The sequence below is a fragment of the Pongo abelii genome, chromosome 6 (genome assembly GCF_028885655.2).
Source record: "Pongo abelii isolate AG06213 chromosome 6, NHGRI_mPonAbe1-v2.0_pri, whole genome shotgun sequence".
NCBI classification, from domain to species: domain Eukaryota; kingdom Metazoa; phylum Chordata; class Mammalia; order Primates; family Hominidae; genus Pongo; species Pongo abelii.
The window spans coordinates 110,344,871-110,370,392 of NC_071991.2; the positions used below are offsets into that span (position 1 = coordinate 110,344,871).

The following is a 25,522-nucleotide window of genomic DNA, read 5'->3' on the forward strand; positions in this document are numbered from 1 at the left end:
AAGAAAAAAAAACCATTTCCACTTGAATAAGTCAGGACTTCCCTCAAAACTTTACCTGGATTATTTGGGTAATAAGTGGGTTGCCTCTGTTCTCTTTCTTTCTTTTTTGTATGTGTAGGCATAAACTTCATATTGCTACTTAAGCACTGACCTATTCATTGTAAACTGGTTGAGTTACATATAAAGTTTTCAGTCCAGTGGACCAACTCAGTTAAGTCATTTTGTTAGTATAGATGTTAGTATATATGCAGCCCGAGTTAATAGAGAAGCTGGGAGAAGCTTACAGTGGTCTTTATTGGTAAATATATGGGAGGACAATCCTTCAACCAGATTAATACTGTGAAAGACTTGTGTGTTCTTCAAAGAAAATGGCAGAATTTAAACAAAGGAACCTAAAAGTGATTGAAATAATTTTTATATTAAATATGCCTAAATAGTTAGAGATAGGCCATATTTAAAAATCTGATTTACAAAACAAACAAAAAGAGACAGGATTATAAAAAAAGAATAATATGTCACCATTAATAACAAAATAATGGTTTACTATCTTTTCTTTGACTTTATTTATAGTAGAAACACAGTTTATAGGATACAGTAGTAAACACGGTTCAGGCCTCCTCTTTATTAAGGATTAAAAATGTTTAGATGAACCTGCATTTTCTTTAATGCCAGAGTGAATGTCAGTAAAAACAGTATTTGGCAAAGCAGCTATTAATTTTTGATGGGTTAAAATAGGTACATGGTCTAGACTTTTTTGCTTATAAATTGTCATGATGCCATTTTTGGATGAGTTGTAAATATAATTCCTCCCTTCATCCTTGCCACTCCATCATAGAATTCTATATTATTTCTTCAAAATATAGAATATATTACATATTCTCCATAGTTGCATAAATTACTGTCAATGTTTAATTCTCAGTACATCTATTGATATGACTTGGTTGTGTGTCTCCACCCAAATCCCATATTGAATTTGGATCCCTCATGTTAGACGTGGGGCCTGGTGGGAGGTTATTGGATCATAGAGGTGGTTTCTAATGGTTTAGCACCATTCTCCTAGTGCAGTCTTGTGATAGAGTTCTCATGAGATCTGGTTGTTTGAAAGTGTGTAGCTTCTTGCCCTTTGCTGCTTGTTCTCTCTCTCTCTCTCTCTCTCTCTCTCTCTCTCTCTCACTCTCTCACTCCCCCAACCCCCCTGCTGCTGGCCATGTGAATATGTGCTTGCTTCCCATTCACCTTCTGCCATGCTTGTAAGTTTCCTTATGCCTCCCCAGAAGCAGAAGCCTGTATAGCCTGCAGAACCATGAGCCAATTAAACCTCATTTATTTATAAATTATCCAGTCTCAAATATTTTAGAGCAAGGCGAAATGGAATAATACAGAAAATTGGTACCAGATGAGTGGGGCATTTCTATAAAGATGCCCAAAAATGTGGAAGTGACTTTGGAACTGGGTAATGGGCAGAGGCTGAAACAGTTTGGAAGGCTCAGAAAAACACAGAAAGACGAGGGAAAGTTTGGAACTCCCTAGAGACTTGTTATATTATTGTGGCCAAAATGCTGATAATGATATGGGCAGTGAAGTCCAGGCTGAGGCAGTCTCAGATGGAGATGAGGAACTTATTGGGAATTGGAGCAAAGGTCACTCTTGCTATGCTTTAGCAAAGAGACTGGCAGCATTGTGCCCCTGCTCTAGGGATCTGTTGAACTTTGAACTGAGAGAGATTATTTAGGGTATCTGGTGGAAGAAATTTCTAAGCAGCAAAGCATTCACGTTCTGACCTGGCTGCTTCTAAAAGCATTTGCTCATATGTGTATGAAGAGATTAGCTGAAACTGGAACTCATATTTAAAAAGGAAGCAGAGTGTAAAAGTTTGAGAAACTTGCTGCTTGACCACGTAGTAGAAAAGAAAAACCCATTTTCTGTGGAGAAATTCAAGCTGGCAGCAGAAATTTACATAAATAATGAGGAGCTGAATGTTAGCAGCCAAGACAATGGGGAAAATGCCTTAAAGGCATCGGTATAGTTTGGCCTTGTGTCTCCACCCAAATCTCACCTCGAATTGTAATCCCCATAATCACCACATCTCAAGGGTAGGACCAGGTGGAGATAATTGGATCACAGGGGCAGTTTCCCCTATGCTGTTCTCATGATAGTGAGTGAGTTCTACCAGTATTTTTTATAAGCATGGGGCATTTCCTCTGCTTGCACTCACTTTGTCCTGCTGCCCTGTGAAGAAGGTGCCTGATTCTCCTTTGCCTTTCACCATGGTTGTAAGTGTCCTGAGGGTCCCCAGCAATGTGGAATTGTGAGTCAATTAACCTCTTTTCTTTATAAATTACTCAGTGTCAGGTATTTCCTCATAGCAGTGTGAGAAAAAACTAATATAGGCATTTCAGACACCTTTGCAGCAGCCCCTCCCATCACAGGTCTGGAAGCTTAGGAGGGAAAAATGGTTTCATGGGCCAGGCCTGGGACCCCAGTAATGTGTGTAGCCTTGGGACATGGTGCCTTGCATTGCAGCTGCTCCAGCCATGGCTAAAAGGGGCCAAGGTACAGCTGAGGCTGCTGCTTCAGTGGGTACAAGCTGCAAGCCTTGGTTGCTTCTGTGTGGTGTTAAACCTGTGGGTGCACAGAAGGCAAGAGTTGAGGCTTGGGAACCTCCACTTAGATCTCAGAGGATGTATGGAAATGCCTGGATGTCCAGGCAGAAGTCTGCTGTAGGGACAGAACCGTTATGGAAAACCTCTACTAGGGCAGGACAAGGGGGAAATGTGGAGTTGGGGCCCCACACAGAATCCTCATTGGGGCACTGCCTAATGGAACTGTGAGAAGTGGACTATTGTCCTGCAGACCCCAGAATGGTAGATCCACCAGCAGCTTGCACCCTCTAACTGGAAAAGCTGCAGGCACTCAACATCAGCTCATGAAAGCAGCCGCAGGGCCTGTACCTTGCAGAGCCACAGAGGCAGAGCTCTCCAAGCCCTTGGGAGGCTACCTCTTGTGTCGGTGCAGTCTGGATGTGAGACATGGAGTCAAAGGAGATTATTTTGGAGCTTTAAGATTTAATGACTGCCCTGCTAGATTTCAGACTTGCATGGGACCTGTAGCTCCTTTGTTTTGGCCAACTTTTCCCTTTTGGATAGGAGCATTTACCCAATACCTGTACCTCTATTGTATCTTGGAAGTAAGTAACTTGTTTTTTATTTTACTTGCTTATAGACTGAAGGGACTTACCTTGTCATAGATGAGACTTTGGGCTTGGACTTTTGAGGTAATGTGGAAATTTTGGGCTTGGACTTTTGAGGTAAGGTGGAAATGAGTTAAGACTTTGGAGAACTGTTGAAAAGGTATGATTGTGCTTTGAAATGTGAGAAGGACATGAGATTTTGATGGGGCAAGGGTCTCCACCGAAATCTCATGTTGAATTGTAATCTCATGTTGAATTGGAGGTGGGGCCTGGTGGGAAGTGATTGAATCATGGAGGTGATTTCTAATGGTTTTGCACCATCCCCCTAGTACAGTCTCTTAATAGAATTTTCAGAAGATCTGGTTGTTTGAAAGTGCATAGCACCTCCCTCTTTATGCTCTCTCTCTCCTGCCAGCATTTGAAGATATGCTTGCTTCCCCTTCACCTTCTCCAATGATTGTAAGTTTCGTTAGGCCTAACCAGAAGCAGAAGCCTGTACAGCTTGCAGACCTGTGAGAAAATTAAACCTCTTTTATTTATAAATTACCCGGTCTCAGGTATTTCCTTACAGCAGTGTGAAAATAAACTAATCCATCCATATTGCATTCACATACCTATTAAAACTGTCTTATTCAAAAATTATTTAGAATTTGAAGGTACCATGAAATAATATTTATTTTTAAATTATTGTTTTTCTGTGTGAAATATAAGTCACCTTGATTTAAGGAAGAGAAGATTCAACATCTTTTTATGTACAAATAATTTCATTTTATCCTCACAAAGTAAAAACTAGTTTAATACTAGCTAGTACTAGAAGCATCTCAGATATACTTTGAACTAAACAATCATTTATAGTAGATGTCACACAACACTAATAATTATGTTCTGCCAAGTATCTTATTTAGTTGTAATCATTTTATCCTGGAGGACATACTAGAGAATTACACTGATGAAGGCTGGACATTTTGTGGATCTTTTATGAAGATATATTTTCATGGATAAGGTGAATGTAGGATATACCTGTTTAAATAGATTGTTACCACCATCACCACCACAACAGCAACAATAGTATTAAATAACCATGGGTTTTCTTGAAGAAACTACAATGAGTTGTTCTTCTTTAACGAAGTGTTTTACTCCATACAGTGTATATAAGCAACGGATACAGGAATCAGGAATGTTGCTGATATTCTTGGTTGTATACAAAAAAATCAACATTTCCAAACCTCTTTCTATGATATTGTTCTGATATTATTCAAAGACAAAATTAATTTTTCAATAACTCAGACATAAGTAATTTTACCAAGAACTTGAGCTTTTATTAGAAAGGATAAAAACATAATTAATTGAATAATAAATGGTGACAACAGAGTTAGCATTTTTTTCTTCTCCTTTTTCAAATATTAATTCTGTTAGCATGGTTAAATGACCTAGAGGTTCCTCTAATTTCAGAAAATTTTCTTCATCTTAAAGTCCAAGTGAGATAAAAGTGAGGATGAAGAAGGAAATAGTGTGAGACTCAGGATATTTAGGTAAGAAATTATCTTCCACATTTCCTTTTTCTCCCCTTATCATTTGAGTGATATGTTTTGGAGAGTCAAAGCTAAGTTGGTGTCCAACAGAAACGGCACTGAAAATGTTGTTTAAGTCAGTTTTTTGCCTAGGCCTTGTGACAAAAGAGCTAAGGGGTGGTGTCCTCAAGGTCTTGAATGAGAAAAAACTCAGCTTTTCAGCTAAGTCATCTTGTAAGCAATTGAGTTTAAAATCCTAGTTAACATTTTCATGGGTTGAGGCTGATAGAGGATTTGAGGACCTGGTGATGCTGTTTATTTTACGCTGTGGCCTTGATGCACAAATGCTTTAAGGCCAAAAAGAGAATGTTGCAGAAATGTATAGCATCTAGTGTTCACACAACCTCAGAAGTGCTTTTCAGCATTACTCCATATTTTACTTCAAGTGATTGTGATAGTAGACAGTGCTCTATTCATACTTGTTTTAAATTAGTTAAAATAAGAAGTAAGCAACATAGCACTCATGTACAATACAGTGAGGTATGTGTGTATGTTTTAGGCAAATTTTAGTCATTCACATGTTCCTTCATTATAAAAGATATCCCATTTCAGATTTGAATTTAACATGCAATTTATTTAGTGGGACATTATATATTATGTCTTTCTTTTCAGACTTTTTGGCATTTTAATCATAAAGGAGAGGCAAGCTAATATTAGTAGTTCAAAAAACAAGGTCAAAAGTGTAATATTATTCCTTCAACAACATTTCAAATTCTGAGTCAAGCAATTGATTTTTTATTTTTTAAGACATTTCTCTTTAGGATATACAGATATATACTTTGAAACAAGTGAAATTTGTAGTTTTACACCAAAATGGGCATTTGCACTTAATATACAAGCTGTCTTTGAAATAAATAGCAATATAACATTTTAAAGTTTTCTATGAGTTTCTTTTTTTTTTCTTTTCTCTCTTTTTTTTTTGTTTTTTGATACAGAGTCTCGCTCTGTCATCCAGGCTGGAGTGCAGTGGCGTGATCTCGGCTCACTGCAAGCTCTGCCTCCCGGGTTCCCGCCATTCTCCTGCCTCAGCCTCCCGAGTAGCTGGGACTACAGGTGCCCGCCACCACGCTCGGCTAATTTTTTGTATTTTTAGTAGAGGTGGGGTTTCACTGTGTTAGCCACGATGGTCTCGATCTCCTGACCTCGTGATCTGCTCCCTTCGTATTATATTTGATATGCTTTTTCTTTCCTGAATCAGTAAAATTTTGTGGCATTTGAATGTTATGAAGTAGAATTTGATCTATTGTATGCTGTCCAAATAAATGTTATAATTGATAATTACTAAGTTAACTTGATTAGTAAATAGGCAAAACTTACAAAGCACACTCAAACCTCTGTTCTGACCTTTGAATCATGTTTTTCTTACACACCAGTTGGATTTGCTAGATGATTTCTATATCACCACTTGAGGCTATGTAGTTGTGTCTTTTAGCTTTTTATTATATCTTATAAATATTGGATAGTAGGAAATATTAGTAGTTAATTGAAATTAGTTTTGCCTTACAGTTCTTAAAATATTATTTTGATTCCTAAATTAAATTTTTCAATATGATTACTTTGTTTTTCTCAGAGATAACTTTTACTTTTAAAATCTTGAATAACTCTTTTCTATGAAAATCATAATATAAAAATTGAATTTACATTCATAAGTCTATACAGATATAAATAAATGATTGATAAATAAATACAAAGGAGAGAATAAACAAATCTCTGTAAAAGAATTCCAAATGAGTATGTAGATACTCCACTTTCAAAAAGGTGGAGCATGACTTTCTACTCCTTAAGCGTGGGCTGCAGATAATGGCTTTCTTCCAGAATAAAGGGAAGAAAGTAGTAAATTCACAAAGGAGAACCTGAGAAGCATTATATCAGGTGATCGAGATTAAAGTCAGCAGAGATAAGACATGTTGATAGTATGTACTCTTGATATGACATGGAAAGAATGGCACTTTACCTCTATTCTTTCTCCCTAAAACCCATGACCTAAGTCTAATCATGAGAAAAACATCAGAAAAATTCCAACTGAGAAAAATTCTGCAAAATGCCTGGCCAATACTCCTTCAAACTATCAAGGTCATCAAAAGGAATACTGAGAAACTGTCACCACCAAGAGAAGCCTAAGAAGAAATGACAAGTTGATGTCATGTGATATCTTGGATAGATTCCTAGAACAGCAAAAGAACATTAGATAAAATCTAGGAAAATTTGAATAAAGTATGGTTTTCAGTTAATTGAAGAAATGTATTTGCTAGGAAATCTCTTCTATTGGTATATTAAAATTAATTCCTAGACTATTGATAATGCTTTTCAGATATTCCATTTAATTCAACATTGTGCCAAAACAAAGAAACTGACACTATGCTCAGATAAAAGACAATCTGTAACAAATACCAGTACATTTTTCTTTTTCTTAATTTCACATGTCAAACAAAATCAATCAAAATGCCATTTAGTATACTGGAGTAAGAAAGGGACCAACTATCTCAAGACTTTCTTAATGGAAGAAAATCAAAGTATAATCATTTATAAATTAAAGAGGGAAATACATTTATAACAATACTGGGCATAACTACTTAGAATATAAATTACTTGAGATTCCGTGTATGACATCAGTCTTGGAGACAATCTATACTTGAAGATATGTCAAAAAAGATTATGTTTCTATGGAATCATTTGCAGTTTTAGAAATTATATCTGCCATGATTAAAGACTATTAGGTAATTCCTCCTATATAAAAAGCTTTTAGCAAATGTGTAAGCTACAGTTCTAATTTTGCTGTTATTCTCAAGCATTATCAGAAATTTGATTAAATTTGTTCATGGCCATGAGATAAATGAAAATGTACATATCTTCTATTTTGCATCACTAGTGGTATATTCTTAAGAAGAATAGCACCTTATGGAGGAACCTTATGACTGAGGCATCATTATTTTTATTCTCTGTGTACTGTAGTGCATACATTAGCAGGCATATTCTCTGGTGAATGGCAGCATAATGTAGAGAAACAGGACTCTGGAGAACCATATGGAAGCTCTGTGTTCCCATAGCAACTTGAGCATATATTGAAAGGATCTGTTTCCCTGACTATTCTCCTGTATAGTGTAATAGACTTAGTACAGGGGCTGTATCTTGTTTTTCTATTCTCATTTGCTACACAGTTTTTAAAGTGAACCATTCTGATTTTAAATGATTTTAGAGCCAGATGAGTGGACTCCAAAATAATATATAAATCTAATCCCAACTATGCTACTTACTATCAATATGACAGTAGAAAATTTACATTTCCTAATTCATAGAAATGAGATTATCTGTTTAGAAGATTTGACCTAAAGTGAATACTAAATAAATATTTGGCTTTCTTTAACTTAGTTAAGGTTGTGGACTTTTTTCAATATCACTTCAAGCATTGTTTTTACTTCTATTATTAAACAAATTGCTTCTGTTATCATTGTTAGAATCAAGCCTTAATTGGAAAGAGATGTCTTTGTTCAGGACAATTGATGGGCTAGATAGCAGAGAAGTATTTTTAATAGTTGATGACTCAGCCTTGGGCATAAAGGAAAACTAGGTTCTTTCAGGAAACATAACTGAGTTAAGGCAAGGCTTTTATTTTTCTAACTTTATAGAAGCTTTAGTTCCTTTTTTGATTTTCCATTTATTGCTGTTTGTAAAAAATACAAGTGAAAAAAGAAAAAATATGAGTAATAAAAGTGTAGAAGTTATATATAAGGCTTATGTGACTTAAATAGACTAAAATTTGAAGGACAAAATGTAAGGTTAATTCACTTTAAAATTTTTCAATATTTTCTTAAATATTGCAATGCTATTTTAAGTTAAAACACTTTATTTTTTGTTTATAATTTACTTCTAAGAAAAAATTGAAATAGAAAAGATTATTTGTCTCTTCAATCAATAAATTCTTTAACCACTGCTTAGTCTTCTGTTCTTAGCATTATTCTGTGTATATTTACTCACTTTTGTCAGGCTGTCTCTCCTTTTATTACTGGACACCACTGCTTCTATGGTGCCATATTCTTCTGGAGTAAGAATATTATACTCAAATATAAAGTGTAAGAGGCTATGCAAATAAGGCATTCTACTACATAGGGAGGAATTGTTGTGATACTGAAGTGTAAAGGACTCACCTAGAGTGAGTATTTGCTTTTCAACATTCTGATGTCTAAAGAAGAAAATCTCTGGGTTAAATTGTTTTATCAGCTGACATTTTGCTAGTTGTGCTTTATCTACGGCACACATTACTAACCTGGGGTCCAGAGATAGAATTCATCTTTATTTGGGTGGAAAAAAATCTTTTTTTAAAATAATGTAGTATTAAATTGTGAATGAGGGTAATCAACCACAATAGTATTAGCAGTAATTATGATTTTTCTTACTATCATAAATCAGAGATATTTTTGTATCTAATTATAGTTGATACAAATATCACAAAATGTTGTTTACATTCACTACTACTTTAAAATGTGGTGCTTATTAGGCCTACCACTGGGTCTGGTTACTTAATGCCTTTATAAAAAAGATGGATATATATTTTGTCACAAACGGCTTTGAAAATATTTCATAATTATGTTTCAATCTATCTGGTTTTTTTTAATATTATGTATTTTATTTTATACATTAAAAAACCTCATTCTGAAAAAGAATTTATAACTTCACCTAATTTTTCTTTTAATCAGTTATTAGAAAAAAAGCATAGAGAGATCCTGAATCTCCCTAACATTTCAATCCATGGATTCAAGCCTCATAATCTCACTTCAGAGTCTAATTATGTGGGGTCATTTTTATATGTGAGGGAGAGAGAAATCCAAGAGGTATATTTTTTCTAACAATTATAAAACATAACTGGGGAGACAGAGGGTGGAGCAAGATGGTAGAACAAAAAGATCCATCCAGTAATGCTGTGATTCTTGCAGACTTGCAGAGGTACCACCTTGATGATCTTGGACGAGATCTGGTAGAAGTGTATTAACATTACAAATTTTGTCCTTCAAATTTTACCCTATTTATTTAACATCTGGTAAAATTATCTGAATTACTGCACTTGAGATGCTCCCTAAAGCAGATATGGCTTAGGTCACAACACCCATGTCCTCTCAAATATCTGAAAATCCTTCCAAAGAAGGACATCTACAAATAAGCCCAGCCAGTGAAGACCACAAGAAATATCTAGCCTTTCAATGCCCAGATACCAAAGAACATCTATTAGCATCAACACCATCCAAGAAAACATAACCTCACCAAATGTACTAAATAAGCCACTAAGAACCATTCTAGAGAAGCAGAGATATGTGACCTTTCTTACAGAGAATTCAAAATGGCCATGTATAGAAAATGCAGAGAAATTCAAGATAAAACAGAGAAGGAATTCAGAAATCTCACAGATAAACTTCACAAAGAGACTGAAATACTTAAAAAGAATCAAGCAAAAATTCTGGAGTTGAAAAATGCAATTTGCATACTAAAGAATGCATCAGAGTTCTATAATAGAAGAATGAATCAAGCAGAAGAAAGAATTAGAGAGCTCGAAAACAGACAAATTGAACATAAACTGTCAGAGGAGGCAAAAGAAAAAAAAGTAAAAAACAATGAAGCATGCCTACTGGATCCAGATAATTGCCTGAAAAGGGCAAATCTAAGAGTTATTGGCCATAAAGAGGAGGTAGACAAAGAAATAGTGGTAGAAAGTTTATTCAAAGGGATAACAACAGAAAACTTCCAAAACCTAGAGAAAGACATCAAAATCCAAGTACAAGACAGTTATAGAACACAAGTAGATTTAACCCAAGGAAAACTACCTCAAGATATTCAATAATCACACTCCCCAATGTCAAGGATAAAGAAAGGATCTGAAAAGCAGCAAGAGAAAAGAAACAAATAACATACAATGGAGCTCAAATACATCTGGCAGCACACTTCAATGGAAAACTTACAGGCCAAGAGAGTGACATATCTAAAATGCTGAAGGAAAAAGCTTTTACTGTAGAACAGTATTGGCAGTGAAAATATCCTTCAGACATGAAAAGGAAATAAAAACTTTTCCCAGATAAACAAAAGCTGAGGAAATTCATCAATACCAGCCCTGTCCTACAAGAAATGCTAAAGGGAGTACTTCGATCAGAACCAAAAAATCTTTCCCAGACAAACAAAAGCTGAGAGATTTTTATCAATACCAGATCTATCTTATGGGAAATGCTAGAGAGTACTTCAATAAGAAATATTAATAAAAGGGCATTAATGAACAATAAGAAATCACCTGAAGGTCCAAAACTCACGGGTAATAGTAAGTACACAGAAAAACACAAAATAATATAACACTGTAACCGTGGCGTGTACACTACCCTTAACCTAAGTAGAAAATCTAAACAATAAACCAATCAAAAATAATAACTACAACTTTTCTAGACACGTAAATACAGTAAGATATAAATAAAATCAATAAAAAGTTAAAAACCAGGTGGATGAATTTGAGGCATAGAGTTTTAATTAGTTTTTATTTTGTGTGTGTGTTTGTTTATGCAAATAGTGTTAAATTATTATTAGATTAAAATAATGGGTTATAAGATAGTACTTGCAAGCCTCATGGGAACCTCAAACAAGAAAACATACAATGGATACAGAAAAAAATAAAAATAAAAACACTAACTCATGTTATCAGAGACAACCACCTTCACTAGAGGAAGACAGAAAAGAAGGAAGGAAGATAAAACCACAAAACAACCAGAAAACAATTAACAAAATGGCAGGAGTAAGTCCTTGCTTATCAATAATATAGTAACATTGTATGTAAATGGATTAAACTCTCCAATCAGAAGACACAGCCTGGCTGAATGGATGAAAAAAAGACTCATTGATCTGTTGCCTGCAAGAAACACACTTCACCCATAAAGACACAGCGAGACCGAAAACAAAGGGAAGGAAAAAGATATTTCATGACAATGGAAACCAAAACAGAGCAGGATTCACTGTACTTATATCAGACAAAACAGGTTTCAAGAGAAAAATGGTAAGAAGAGACAAAGAAGATCATTACATAATGATAAAGGGATCAATTCTGCAAGAGGATATAACAGTTTTAAATATATATGTATCTAAACCCGAAGCACCCAGATTTCTAAAAAATATTATTGGAGAGAGAGAGATAGGTCCCAACACCCCACTTTCAGCATTGGGCAGATCTTCCAGACAGAAAATCAACAAAGAAACATCAGACTTAATATGCTCCATACACTAAATGCATCTAACAGATATTTACAGAATACTTCATCCAAGACCTGCAAAATACACATTCTTTTCCTTGCACATGGATCATTCTCAGGGTGAACCATATGTTAGGTTACAAAATAAGTCTTAAAACACTCAAAAAATTGAAATAATATCAAGCATCTTCTCTGACCACAATGGAATAAAACTAGAAAATAAAAACAAGAGAAAATTTGTGAACTATACAAATAAATGGAAACTAAACAATTTGCTCCTGAGTGACCAGTGGGTCAATAAAAACATTAAGAAGTAAATTGAAACTTTTTTTTCAAATGAATAATAATAGAAAAACAACATATGAAAACCTATGGGATACAGCAAAAGTAGTACTCGGGAGGGAAGTTAAGAGCTCTAAGTGCCTACATCAAATAAGAAAAAAAAAGACTTCAAATAAACAATCTAATGATACATCTTAAAGAACTGGAAAAGCAAGAGCAAACCAAACCCAAAATTAGTACAGGAGAAGAAATTATAAAATCGGAGCAGAAATCAATAAAATTGAAATGAAAAAAAAAATACAAAAGATCAATGAAACAAAAAGTTGGTTTTGTGAAAAGTTAAACAAAATTGACAAACCTTTAGCAAGATTAACTAAAAATAACAGAGAGATGATCCAAATAAATAAAATCAGAAATAAAAATGGAGACATTACAATTAATATTGAAGAAATTCAAAGGATTATTAGTGGCTACTGTGGCAACCATATGCCAGTAAATTGGAAAATCTAGAAGAAATGAGCAAACTCTTAGATATACACAACCTACCAAGACTGAACCAGGAAGAAATCCAAAACCTGAACAGGCCAATAACAAATAATGAGATTGAAGCCATAATAAAGTCTCCCAATTAAGAAAAACATGGGACCTGAGAGCTTCACTGCTGAATTCTACCAAACATTTAAAGAAGAACTAATAGCAATTCTATTCTAACTATTCCAAAAAATAGAGGAGGAGGAAATACTCCCAAACTCTCTCTATGAAGCCAGTGTTACACTGATATCAAAACCAGACAGACACCTCAAAGAAAGAAAACTACAATCCAGTATCTCTGATGAATATTGATGCAAAAATCCTCAACAAAATACTAGAAAACTAAATTCAACAATATATTTGAAGGATCATTCATTAAGACCAAGTAGAATTTATCCCTGGGATGCAAGAGTAATTCAACATAAAGAAATCGATCGGTGTGGTACATCAAATTAACAAAATGAAGGACAATTGCAATGATCATTGCAATTGATACTGAAAAAGCATTTGATAAAATTTAACATCTCTTCATGATAAAAACCCTAAAAAAACTGGGGATAGAAGGAACATACCTCCATGTAATAAAAGCCATATACTACAGACACATAGCTAGTATCATACTTAATGAGAAAAAACTGAAAGCCTTTCCTGTAAGATCTGGAACATGACAAGGATGTCGTGTCATTGCTCTTAATTCAACATAGTACTGGAAGTCCTAGTTAGAGCAATCAGAAAAGAGAAAGATATAAAGGACATACAAACTGGAAATGAGGAAGTCGAATATCCTTGTTTGCAAATGATATAATGTTTTATTTGGAAAAAGCTAAAGACTCCACAAGAAAGCTATTAGAGCTGATAAATAGATTCAGTAAAGTCACAGGATACAAAATTAACATTCAAAAACAAGTAGAATTTATGTATGCTAACAGCAAACAATGTGAAAAAGAAATTAAAAAGTAATAACATTTATAATGGCCACACATAAAATTAAATATCTAGGAATTAACAAAATAAGTGAAAAATCTCTATAATTAAAAACTATAAAACACTGATAAAAGAAATTGAAGAGGACATCAAAAAATGGAAAGACATTCCATGTTTAAGAATTGGGAGAATAAATATTGTTAAAATGTCCATACTACCCAAAGCAATCCACAGATTCAATGCAGTCCCCATCAAAATACCATTAATATTCTTCACATAAATAGAAAAAAAATCCTATAGTATATATGAACTACAAGAGACCCAAAATAGCCAAAGCTATCTTAAGCAAAATAAGTAAATGAAATGGGAGGAATCACATTCCCTGACTTCAAATTATACTACAGAGCTATGGTAACAAAAACATCATGATACTGGCATAAAAGCAGACACATAGACCAGTGGAACAGACTAGAGAACCCAGAATTCTATCCACAAACCTACAGTAAACTAATTTTGACATACACTGGGCAAATGACAGTCTCTTCCGTAAATGGTGCTGGGAAAACTGGATATCCATATGCAGAAGAATGCAACTAGACCCCTATTTCTCACCATATACAAAAATACAATCAAAATGAATTAAAGTCTTAAATCTAAGTCCTCAAACTATGAAACTAGTATAAGAAAACGTTGCAGAAAATCTCTAGGACATGGGTCTGGGTAAAGACCTCGTGAGTAATATGCAACAAGCATGGGCAACCAAAGCAAAAATGAGCAAATGTGATCACATCAAGTTAAAGTTTCTGCACTTTAACTTAGTAAAAGTAAAGTAAAGGAAGTAAAAGTAAAGGAAGCAACCAATAACGTGAAGAGCCAATCACAGAACAGGAGAAAATATTTGCAATCTACCCCTCTGACAAGTGATTAATAGCTAGAATATATAAGCAGCTCAAACAACTCTATAGGAAAAAAATCTAATAATTCAATTTTAAAATAGACAAAAATATGAATTGACATTTCTCAAAAGAAGACATCCAATGACAAACAGGTATATGAAAAGGTGCCCAACATCATTAATCATCAGAGAAATTCAAATCAAAACTATTATGAAACCTCTCACCTCAGTTTAAATGGCTTTTATCTAAAAGGCAGACAATAACAAATGTGGCTGAGAATTTTCAGAAAAGGGAGCCATTGTACTCTGTTGCCGAGGATGTAAATTATTACAATCACTATAGAGAACAGTTTAGTAGTTCCTCAAAAAAACTAAAAATACAGCTACCATACAGTCCTGCAGTTCCACTCCTAGGTATATATGCATAAGAAAGAAAATTGGTATATTGAAAAGATATTTGCACTTCCATGTTTCTTGCAACACTATTCACAATAGCCAAGATTTGGAAGCAACCTAAGTGTCCATCAGCAGATGAATGGATAAAGAAAATTTGGTACATATACACAATGGAATACTATTCAGCCATAAAAAAAGAATGAGATCCAGTTACTTGCAGCCACATGAATGAAAGTGGAGATCACAATGGTGAATGAAATAAGCCAGGCACATAAAACAAACATCACATGTTTTCACTTATTTGTGGGATGTAAAAATCAAATCAATTGGACTCATAAACATAGAGAATAGGAGGATAATTACCAGAGGCTGGGAAAGATAGTGGGAGGTTTGGGTGGAGGTGGAGATAGTTAATGGGTATAAGAAATAGAAAGAATGAATAAAATCTATTATTTGATGGCATAACAGGGTGACTATAGTCAATAATAACTTAATTGTATATTTGAAAATAACTTAAAGAATATAATTAGATTATTTGTAACTCAAAAAAATAATGCTTGAGGAGATGGGTACCCCATTCTCCATGACGTGCTTATTTCACATTGCATGCATATATCAAAACATCTCATGTACCCAATAAATATATGCACCTGCTATGTACCCACAAGAATTTAAAAAAATACTTTAAAAATTAAAAAATATAAAAAACACTGGTTAGATTTGAGTTTTTGGTCAATAAATGAATCTTTTATTTTAAAAAAAAACTACTGAAAAGATAACACTAGGTTAATACTTCATACCACACATATATGTAATTATTAAAATGCATTGGAAATCTAAATATAAAAAATAAAACCATATAAGTACTGTAAGAATAAATTCCAGTATAAACTGATAATAGAGAAACATTTTCTAACTATGACCCAAAATTCAGATGCGATAAAGAAAAAATAGTGAATCTGGCTTGACTTATGTTTGTGTTGGTTAAGTAAAGTTAAAAGACAATTGAAAAATTTGGAGAAAATATTTGCAATGTAGATTAAAGAAAAAGGGGTTATATTGCTAATATATATATTTTAGAATTTGATATAAAATGCCAAAATTTTAGAAGTAAAATTGGCAAGATATATGACATGCTAAAATTGTTCTCTCATCTCTCTGTTTTTCTTCCTTTCTTCCAAATCCTTTAAACCTTTTAAAAATTTTCAGCTCAGGAAACCTTCAGGGCCTGTGTTATCAGATGTCATTTGACAAACAGGAAAAAACAAGTTGGTCACATTTTGATCTTGGTTAACATAAAACACACACACGCACACACACACACACACACACAAACACACACCCCAATACATATTATTATTATTTTTTCTGAATAATTTGAGAAGAAGCTGTATTGTAATGTTCCATTACCCCTAAATATTTATATACTTTTAAGATTAGGGATACTTTTTTACATAATTTCCAAAAATGTATCATAATCAGAACATTGATACAACATCATTATCTAATGTATTGATCTTATTTATGTTTTAGTAATTGTCCCAAAAATGTCCTCTTAGCAAAATTAAAAATATATTCCAGAATCACACATTACATATTAATATTTTAAGAGTGAATATTAGAATAATAAAGCTATGACATATGACTTTTAAATCAATAAAAAGAAAATAAATGAGTAATAATAAAAATCAATTCAAAAGTAAGAGAGGAGAGAAAGAATAGAACAAGTGGGATGAACAGAAAGCACAAAATAAGGTAACAGAAATCTATTCCAAATATCACTAATCACACTCTAGATAAAAGTTATATAAAATATAAGTTAAAACATAGAAATTAAGTGGCTGGACTTTAAACTATATAGCTTTTTACAAGATATATGCTCTAAACATAAAGGCACAGTTGGGCAAAGGATGGAAAAGGAAATACCAGTCTAATGCTAGCCAAAAGTAAGCTAGTATAATTCTATTGGTATTAGACAAAATAGATTTTAAAACAAAAAACACTGATAGTGACAAAAGGAATAGTACCTAATAGTTAAGTTTTCAGTTCTTAAAAATATATGTAAAAATTATGAACATATATGTCAAAAATGACTTCAAAACACATAAAACAGAAATTTATAGAACTAAAAAGAGAAATTTATAAATTTGCAATCAGAGTGAGAAACTTGAGTTTTTACTTCTAGTCTTTGGAAGATTGAACATGCACCAACAGATAAAATTTTGAAAATCAATAAGGATATAAACTTGAGCGTGAAATTAACAAGTTTTACCAAATAGGTTTGTATAAAACCCTACAGATGAAAGTTAGCAAATGCATGTTATTTTTATACCCACATGAAACTTTAAGGAAAATTGACTGTAAAGTAGGCCATATGGTAAGACTCAACATGTTTCGAAGGACTGGCCTTTCAGATTACATTGTGTGATTCCAGGACAATTGTTAGAAGCCAACAATAAGAAGATAGCTAAAATTATCTCCATATTTGATACTTTAGAAATGTCCTGCTAGTAATTCATAGATCAAAACAATAAATTCTAGTAAAAATGAGAACATATTTAGATCTTAATATTATGTAAATAGGTGACAAATTCTGTTTAAGAAATGCTTTAAATGAGTACCACAAATTTTTATATGTATTGCTTATACATCTGAGGAAATAATAAACTTGTAGATAGGCTAATAGAATTGATCTGAACAGAAACATAAAAAGAATAAATAGTTTAAAAATAAAAACATAACAGAACATCCGAGAACTCTAGGAAATGTCAATAAGTCTAACAAAAATGGAAGTGCAGTTTCAAAAACAGAAGAGATGACACTTTGGAAATGGGCCAAATAATATGTGAAAAGATAATAGCTGATGATTTTTAAAACAAATTGAAGAAAAGAAAACCTAGATCAAAGAAGTCTAGAGAACCCTAGGCAAAAGAAAGAAAGAAGAAGGAGAAAGGAAGATGTTTAGAAATATTATAGAATGCTGAAAAGTTAAAGACAGTATCTTGAAGGCAAACAGAGGTAAAAAGTATATATTATGCACAGCTAACTTCTTAGAAATTTTGCAAGCCCAGAGTGTTATCTATAAAGTACTCTCAACTTAGAATTTTATACTCAGAGGAAATACCTTTCAAAAGTGAAAGTAAGATAAATACTTCTACAGACAAACTCTGAGAAAATTCATTGCCAGTAGAGCTGAACTATATGAAATATTAAATAACATGTTTAGGCAGAATCTACACAAAAAAATGAAGAGCACTGGAAATGGCAAAAAGGGTTAATATAAAAACATTTTCTTATTTTAATAACTTTTTACTATAAAGTAAAAGAGTAACAATGTATCATTGCAAGATATTGAAACTGTCCAACTAAATAGAGACATACACCGTGTTTGTGGATAAAATATTTAATTCTATAAAGTTGGTAAATTTTCCAAAATTGTTTTAAAAAGTTAGAAAAGTGCAATCAAAATAACAAGAGTGTTTTTAATGTTTTTTTTTCCCTTTGTGAAACTTGAGAGTAAATTTATTTATTTATTTAATTTATTTTAACTTTTATTTAAGTTTGGGGTATAAATGCAGGTTTGTTATGTAGGTAAACCTGTGTCATGGGGATTTGTTTTACAGATTATTTCATCAGTGGTTTATTAAGTCTAGTACCCATTCGTTATTTTTCCATATCTTCTCTCTCCTCCTACCCTCTACCCTCCACCCTCCAAAAGGCCCCAGTGTGTTTTGCTCCCTTCTAAGTGTTTATGTGTTCTCATCACTTAGCTCCTACTTGTAAGTGAGAACATGCAGCATTTGGTTTTCTCTTTCTGTGTTAGTTTACTAAGGATAATAACCTACAGCTCCATTTATGTCCCTGCAAAAGACATGATATTACAACTTAATTGTAAACTTAAAATAAAAAAGAGAAGCTCAAGACTTAATAAGACTTTAGAAAATAAGAATAAGTTTGAAGGACTTGCTTCAACAACTAGCTGGAATAATTGATGCAATGTGGTATTCTTTTCAGGAATCAACACAATAAAAGGAATGTAATGTAATAGAAAAGACAAAAACATGGGTATGTATTTCTATATGAGGAAGCATATAAGGAAAGTGGGTCTGCAGATGAATGAGAAAATAAGGAGCTATTCAAAAAATAGTTATGGGTTATATATAAAAATGATATTGTTCAATACTTCATGTGATATAAAAATCTAATTCAGGTGGAAAAAAGATTTAAATATGAAAGGCAAATTTAAAAAATGTTTAAAAGATAAAGCTTTCTTAAAGAAAACACATGAAATAAATCTTAACATAAATATTGTTAAATTTGATTATATTAAATTAAGAACTTTTGCTAGAAATCTAATGTAAAACATAGTGACTGTAGTTAATAGTACTGTATTGTATACTTGAAATTTGCTGAGAGAGTAAAACTTAAATGTTCTCACTTCACATACACAAAACTGATAACAATGTGAGGTGATGCATGTGTTAATTAACTTGATTCTGATAATCATTTCACAATGTATACATACATTGAAACATCACATTGTACACTCTAAATATATACAATTTTACTTTTCAATTATACCTCAAAAAAGCTGGAAAAATTAAGAAATTCTGTTCATTAAAAGTACCATAGTAAGAGTCCACCACTGTGCGAATGTTTTGCCATTTTATTTCTATGATCCACAAAATTAGTATAAAGATACATAAAACTCAATGTGAATAAAATCAATGTAGTAAAAAAAAATAAAGAAAAAACCACAAAGTGTGTGAACAGACATTTCAGAGAAAATAAACATGATTAGTCAATAAAGATAAGACATGATGATCATAGTAGAAAATCCTGAACAGTTTCTTAAAAATGTACAAGAACTAGGAATTGCGTTTAGCAAAGCAAAGGATAGAAGGCCACTATACAAAAGTTAATTCTATTCCATATGGTAGCAATAAGCAATTAAATAAAAATTAACATCATTTACAATAGCCTAAAAAGTTTAAAAATTTAGAGAAAATTTAATAAAACATATACAAGTTTGATGCCAAAAAGTAGAAAACATTGTTGAGAAAAATTAAAGAAAACATAAATGAAGAGATATACCATGGTCATGGATCAGAAGACGTTATCATTAAAATGTCAATATTCCTGAAATTGATCTGCAGATTTAAGACAATTCTAATAAAATCTTGGCACAATTCTTTTGTAGAAATTAAAAACTGGCTCTATATGTTATATGGAAAAACAAAAAACCTAGACTAGATGGTTGGTGGGCTCATAGTGATCAAGAGAGTGTAGTGTTGGCTTCAAGGTAGACATATAGATAAATGGAGCAGAAAATAAAATTCAGAAGCATGCTCCAATATATTCGTCAATTATTTTTTGACAAAGTTGCCAAAATACTTCAATAAAGAAAAGATAGTTTTCTTTTTCAAAAAATAGTCCTCGAATGTTTGTCATCCCAAAACTTATATTTTGAAGCTTCAATCCCCATTATGATGATATTTGGAGGTGGTGCCTTTGGGAGGTAATTGGGTCAAGGGGATAGTGCCCTCATCAGTGGGATTAGTGCCTTATAAGAAGAGAAAGGAGAGAGAAGATGGCTCTGTCTTCACCATGTGAAAATAAAACAAAAATATGGCCATCTGCAAACCAGGAAGAGTACTCTCACCAGATACTGGATCTGCTGGTGGCTTCATCTTGGATTTCCCAGCATCCATAATTGTGACAAATAAATGTCTGTTGGTGTTCTGTTATAGCAGCCTGAATGAACAAAGAAAATAGGGAAATAATTAAACGTCATGAAGAAATAATCAATCTTAACTCTAACCTGCACCATATGAAAATAGAAGTGGAGCATAAAATGAAATGTAAAAATTAAACACAAAATTTCTAAAATGGATCACAGGCAACAAGTATTGTGACCTTGGATTAAGCTTGTTTTTTGCTTTTTCTTTTTTCTAAGATATGCTCCAAAAAGCATGAACCATTAACCACAATAACAACAAAAATTCTGTTCATTTGGATTTCATGAAAAAGTAAAACTTCTGCTCTTTGAAAGGTATGGTTAAGAAACTTGACAGACAAGCCACAGACTGGGAAAAAATATTTGCAAATTATATATCCCAAAACAGACTTTCATCTGAATGCATTCTATTAGGAATATAACATATTTCTAATATATTATGAACTCTCTAGACTCAATAATAACTAAACAAGCATTCTAATTAAAATGGGCAAAATATTTGAATAGATACTTTAACAAAAAAGATATATGGGTGAAAAATAAGCACATGAGGGGAGGAGCCAAGATGGCCGAATAGGAACAGCTCCCTTCTACAGCTCCCAGCTTGAGCGACGCAGAAGACTGGTGATTTCTGCATTTCCATCTGAGGTACCGGGTTCATCTCACTAGGGAGTGCCAGACAGTGGGCGCAGGTCAGTGGGTGAGTGCACCATGCGCCAGCCGAAGCAGGGGCGAGGCATTGCCTCTCTCGGGAAGTGCAAGGGGTCAGGGAGTTCCCTTTCCAGAGGTGACAGACAGCACCTGGAAAATCGGGCCACTCCCACCCGAATACTGTGCTTTTCCGACGGGCTTAGGAAACGGTGCCCCAGGAGAGTATAGCCTGCACCTGGCTCAGAGGGTCCTACGCCCACGGAGTCTCGCTGATTGCTAGCACAGCAGTCTGAGATCAAACTACAAGGTGGCAGCGAGGCTGGGGGAGGGGCGCCCGCCATTGCCCAGGCTTGCTTAGGTAAACAAAGCAGCTGGGAAGCTCGAACTGGGTGGAGCCCACCACAGCTCAAGGAGGCCTGCCTGCCTCTGTAGGCTCCACCTCTGGGGGCAGGGCACAGACAAACAAAAAGACAGCAGTAACCTCTGCAGACTTAAATGTCCCTGTCTGACAGCTTTGAAGAGAGCAGTGGTTCTCCCAGCACGCAGCTGGAGATCTGAGAACGGGCAGACTGCCTCCGCAAGTGGGTCCCTGACCCCTGATCCCCGAGCAGCCTAACTGGGAGGCACCCCCCAGCAGGGGCAGACTGACACCTCACATGGCCAGGTACTCCAACAGACCTGCAGCTGAGGGTCCTGTCTGTTAGAAGGAAAACTAACAAACACAAAGGACATCCACACCAAAAACCCATCTGTACATCACCATCATCAAAGACCAAAAGTAGATAAAACCCCAAAGATGGGGAAAAAACAGAGCAGAAAAACCGGAAACTCTAAAAAGCAGAGCGCCTCTCCTCCTCCAAAGGAATGCAGTTCCTCACCAGCAACAGAACAAAGCTGGACAGAGAATCACTTTGACGAACTGAGAGAAGAAGTCTTCAGACGATCAAATTACTCCGAGCTACGGGAGGATATTCAAACCAAAGGCAAAGAAGTTGAAAACTTTGAAAAAAATTTAGAAGAATGTATAACTAGAATAACCAATACAGAGAAGTGCTTAAAGGAGCTGATGGAGCTGAAAACCAAGGCTCGAGAACTACGTGAAGAATGCAGAAGCCTCAGGAGCCGATGTGATCAAATGGAAGAAAGGGTATCAGCGATGGAAGATGAAATGAATGAAATGAAGCGAGAAAGGAAGTTTAGAGAAAAAAGAATAAAAAGAAACGAGCAAAGCCTCCAAGAAATATGGGACTATGTGAAAAGACCAAATCTACGTCTGATTGGTGTACCTGAAAGTGACAGGGAGAATGGAAACAAGTTGGAAAACACTCTGCAGGATATTATCCAGGAGAACTTCCCCAATCTAGCAAGGCAGGCCAACATTCAGATTCAGGAAATACAGAGAATGCCACAAAGATACTCCTCGAGAAGAGCAACTCCAAGACACATAATTGTCAGATTCACCAAAGTTGAAATGAAGGAAAACATGTTAAGGGCAGCCAGAGAGAAAGGTCGGGTTACCCTCAAAGGGAGGCCCATCAGACTAACAGCAGATCTCTCGGCAGAAACTCTACAAGCCAGAAGAGAGTGGGGGGCCAATATTCAACATTCTTAAAGAAAAGAATTTTCAACCCAGAATTTCATATCCCGCCAAACTAAGCTTCATAAGTGAAGGAGAAATAAAATCCTTTACAGACAAGCAAATGCTGAGAGATTTTGTCACCACCAGGCCTGCCCTAAAAGAGCTCCTGAAGGAAGCGCTAAACATGGAAAGGAACAACCAGTACCAGCCGCTGCAAAATCATGCCAAAATGTAAAGACCATCGAGACTAGGAAGAGACTGCATCAACTAACGAGCAAAATAACCAGCTAACATCATAATGACAGGATCAAATTCACACATAACAATATTAACTTTAAATGTAAATGGACTAAATGCTCCAATTAAAAGACACAGACTGGCAAATTGGATAAAGAGTCAAGACCCATTAGTGTGCTGTATTCAGGAAACCCATCTCACGTGCAGAGACACACATAGGCTCAAAATAAAAGGATGGAGGAAGATCTACCAAGCAAACGGAAAACAAAAAAAGGCAGGGGTTGCAATCTGAGTCTCTAATAAAACAGACTTTAAACCAACGAAGATCAAAAGAGACAAAGAAGGCCATTACATAATGGTAAGGGGATCAATTCAACAAGAAGAGCTAACTATCCTAAATATATATGCACCCAATACAGGAGCACCCAGATTCATAAAGCAAGTCCTGAGTGACCTACAAAGAGACTTAGACTCCCACACATTAATCATGGGAGACTTTAACACCCCACTGTCAACATTAGACAGATCAATGAGACAGAAAGTCAACAAGGATACCCAGGAATTGAACTCACCTCTACACCAAGCGGACCTAATAGACATCTACAGAACTCTCCACCCCAAATCAACAGAATATACATTTTTTTCAGCACCACACCACACCTATTCCAAAATTGACCACATATTTGGAAGTAAAGCTCTCCTCAGTAAATGTAAAAGAACAGAAATTATAACAAACTATCTCTCAGATCACAGTGCAATCAAGCTAGAACTCAGGATTAAGAATCTCACTCAAAACCACTCAACCACATGGAAACTGAACAACCTGCTCCTGAATGACTACTGGGTACATAACGAAATGAAGGCAGAAATAAAGATGTTCTTTGAAACCAACAAGAACCAAGACACAACATACCAGAATCTCTGGGATGCATTCAAAGCAGTGTGTAGAGGGAAATTTATAGCACTAAATGCCCACAAGAGAAAGCAGGAAAGATATAAAATTGACACCCTAACATCACAATTAAAAGAACTAGAAAAGCAAGAGCAAACACATTCAAAAGCTAGCAGAAGGCAAGAAATAACTAAAATCAGAGCAGAACTGAAGGAAATAGAGACACAAAAAACCCTTCAAAAAATTAATGAATCCAGGAGCTGGTTTTTTGAAAGGATCAACAAAATTGATAGACCGCTAGCAAGATTAATAAAGAAAAAAAGAGAGAAGAATCAAATAGATGCAATAAAAAATGATAAAGGGGATATCACCACCGATCCCACAGAAATACAAACTACCATCGGAGAATACTACAAACACCTCTACGCAAATAAACTAGAAAATCTAGAAGAAATGGATAAATTCCTCGACACATACACTCTCCCAAGACTAAACCAGGAAGAAGTTGAATCTCTGAATAGACCAATAACAGGAGCTGAAATTGTGGCAATAATCAATAGCTTACCAACCAAAAAGAGTCCAGGACCAGATGGATTCACAGCCGAATTCTACCAGAGGTACAAGGAGGAGCTGGTACCATTCCTTCTGAAACTATTCCAATCAGTAGAAAAAGAGGGAATCCTCCCTAACTCATTTTATGAGGCCGGCATCATCCTGATACCAAAGCCGGGCAGAGACACAACCAAAAAAGAGAATTTTAGACCAATATCCTTGATGAACATTGATGCAAAAATCCTCAATAAAATACTGGCAAACCGAATCCAGCAGCACAGCAAAAAGCTTATCCACCATGATCAAGTGGGCTTCATCCCTGGGATGCAAGGCTGTTTCAATATACACAAATCAATAAATGTAATCCAGCATATAAGCAGAACCAAAGACAAAAACCACATGATTATCTCAATAGATGCAGAAAAGGCCTTTGACAAAATTCAACAACCCTTCATACTAAAAACTCTCAATAAATTAGGTATTGATGGGACGTATCTCAAAATAATAAGAGCTATCTATGACAAACCCACAGCCAATATCATACTGAATGGGCAAAAACTGGAAGCATTCCCTTTGAAAACTGGCACAAGACAGGGATGCCCTCTTTCACCACTCCTATTCAACATAGTGTTGGAAGTTCTGGCCAGGGCAATTAGGCAGGAGAAGGAAATCAAGGGTATTCAATTAGGAAAAGAGGAAGTCAAATTGTCCCTGTTTGCAGACGACATGATTGTATATCTAGAAAACCCCATTGTCTCAGCCCAAAATCTCCTTAAGCTGATAAGCAACTTCATCAAAGTCTCAGGATACAAAATCAATGTAAAAAAATCACAAGCATTCTTATACACCAACAACAGACAAACAGAGAGCC

General features: G+C 34.6%; 1 long non-coding RNA gene across 1 annotated transcript in view; it reads right to left on the reverse strand.

Moving 5' to 3' along the window:
- LOC134761783 (uncharacterized) overlaps positions 1-25,522 on the reverse strand; it is an 88,505-nt gene that overhangs the window by 41,906 nt on the left and 21,077 nt on the right. The window contains exon 3 of the long non-coding RNA XR_010140911.1: positions 20,666-20,757. This is a non-coding gene — a long non-coding RNA (uncharacterized LOC134761783). The remainder of the gene's footprint in view (positions 1-20,665; positions 20,758-25,522) is intronic.